The 2,088-nt window shown below is 45.3% G+C and overlaps 1 non-coding gene across 1 annotated transcript; it reads left to right on the forward strand.

The window, feature by feature from the left end:
• The first annotated feature begins 1,742 nt into the window (after positions 1 to 1,742).
• Positions 1,743 to 1,815, forward strand: TRNAK-CUU (transfer RNA lysine (anticodon CUU)). Its single transcript has one exon. It is a non-coding gene; the product is annotated as a tRNA-Lys (tRNA).
• The last annotated feature ends 273 nt before the right edge of the window (positions 1,816 to 2,088 follow it).

Consider the following 2,088-nt stretch of genomic DNA (forward strand, 5'->3'; position numbering starts at 1 on the left):
TCTTTGGCATGTGTCACATTTTTTTATGTAGTTTACTGTGTCTCTGTACATCCCCGGCCAATAATATTTTTTTGCTACTCTTTGGTATGTCTTTTCGATCCCTAAATGGCCTGCTTGTGTTACGTCGTGGTTTTCGTGTAGTATATGTGTTATTTTGTCTTTGGGTATGACTAGTTTCCATGGGTTTGTGTCTGGTAGGAGGTTTGAGTGTAGGGGGTTAGGGCGGTGGAAGTATAGTTGATTGTTTCTGATTCGCCACGATTCGTTTTTCTCTGGGCGTGTTTGTACTTGTGTTTTCTTGTATGTGTACCATTTGTCTGTCGTGTCTTCTATTGTGTCTATGTGTTCTTCGTCTTCGTGTCGTCTTGAAAGTGCGTCTGGTACGTCGTGCATTGTACCTCTTCGGTGTGTTATGTCAAAGTCGTATTCTAATAGTTCTAATGCCCATCGTGCAAGTCGGCCTGTGGGGTTTTTTAATTCTCTAAGCCACTTCAGTGCGTGGTGATCTGTAATGACTTTGAAGTGGTATCCTTCCACGTAGGGTCTGAATTTTTTAATGGACCAGAGTACCGCCAAACATTCTCTCTCAGTTGTCGAGTATTTACGTTCTGCCTCGCTTAGCGCACGGCTAGCGTAGGCTATGACATGCTCTTCGTCATCGAGAGATTGTGTTAGTACGGCACCCATCCCTGTTCCGCTAGCGTCTGTTTGTAGTGTGAATGTTTGTGTGTAGTCTGGGCATGCGAGCGTGGGTGGTGATGTGAGTGCGTGTTTGATTGTGTTCATTGCGTTTTCTTGTTCTTCCCCCCAGTGCCATTTCTGGTCTTCTTTCAGTAGTCGTGTTAGTGGTTCTGTAATGTGTGCGAAGTTAGGTATGAAGCGTCTGTACCATGATGCCATGCCAATTAGTCTCCGTAATTGTTTTATTGTTTTTGGGCTAGGGTAGTTTTCTATGGGTTGTGTTTTGTCGGGGTCTATGTGTAGTCCGTGTCTGTCTACTATGTATCCGAGATATTTTACTTGTGCGCATCCGAATTCGCACTTCTCTGGGTTTATTGTTAGTCCTGCGTCTGTAATTCTTTTGAGTATTTGCTCTAGTCTTTGTAAGTGTTCGTCGAATGTTTGTGTTACTATTATTATGTCGTCTAAGTATGCGAATGCATATGGTTCGCATTCTGGGCCTATGAGTCTGTCTAGTAGTCTTTGGAATGTCGCTGGTGCGCCTGTCAGTCCGTATGGCATTCTTTTAAATTGAAATAAGCCCATTCCCGGGACTGTAAAGGCTGTTATGTGTTTGCTGTCTTTGTCGAGTGGTATTTGGAAGTATGCTTGGCTTAAGTCGATTTTTGATATGTACTGTGCTGTCCGTAGTTTGTCTAATATTGCTGTCATGTATGGTAGTGGGTATGCGTCTTTTTTTGATACTGAGTTAACCTTCCTAAAGTCTAGACAGAAGCGATATGTGTTATTTGGTTTTTTTATCATGACAATTGGGCTCGACCATTCGCTTTCTGATGGTTCTATCACGTCTTCTCTCAGCATTTTGTGTATTTCTGTGTGGATGGCTTCTCTAATTTTTGGTGATACCATATAGTATCTTTGTTTTATGCGTGCGTGTCCTTGTGTGTCTATTTTGTGTTTAATTAGGTGTGTTAGGCCGAGTTGGCCTGTTAGTGTTGAGATTTTCTGTTGTATTGTCGTCTGTAGTTGTGTGTGTTGTGATTGTGTGAGTTCTTGTTCTTGCCCGGCTAGCTCAGTCGGTAGAGCATGAGACTCTTAATCTCAGGGTCGTGGGTTCGGGCCCCACGTTGGGCGCCAATTTGTGACGGGTTTGAGTCCGCACGAATAATGTGGGGGGGGGGGAAGAGACAATTAGAGACGGGGCGGATGTAATAGGTAAAACTTGGTGTGTGTATTCTTGCAAAAAGGGGGTCGACTTAAACTAGGAGGTACAGAAGGGTTGTAGACTTGAGCGGGGGCTGATCACGCCTCAGCCCTTAGCGTTACTTAATACTAACTTACAGGTACGCGCGCGGGGGGGGGGGGGGGGGGGGGGGGGGGGGGGGGGGGGGGGGGGGGGGAGTGTGG

The sequence above is a fragment of the Neodiprion pinetum genome, chromosome 2, assembly GCF_021155775.2.
Source record: "Neodiprion pinetum isolate iyNeoPine1 chromosome 2, iyNeoPine1.2, whole genome shotgun sequence".
NCBI lineage: Eukaryota > Metazoa > Arthropoda > Insecta > Hymenoptera > Diprionidae > Neodiprion > Neodiprion pinetum.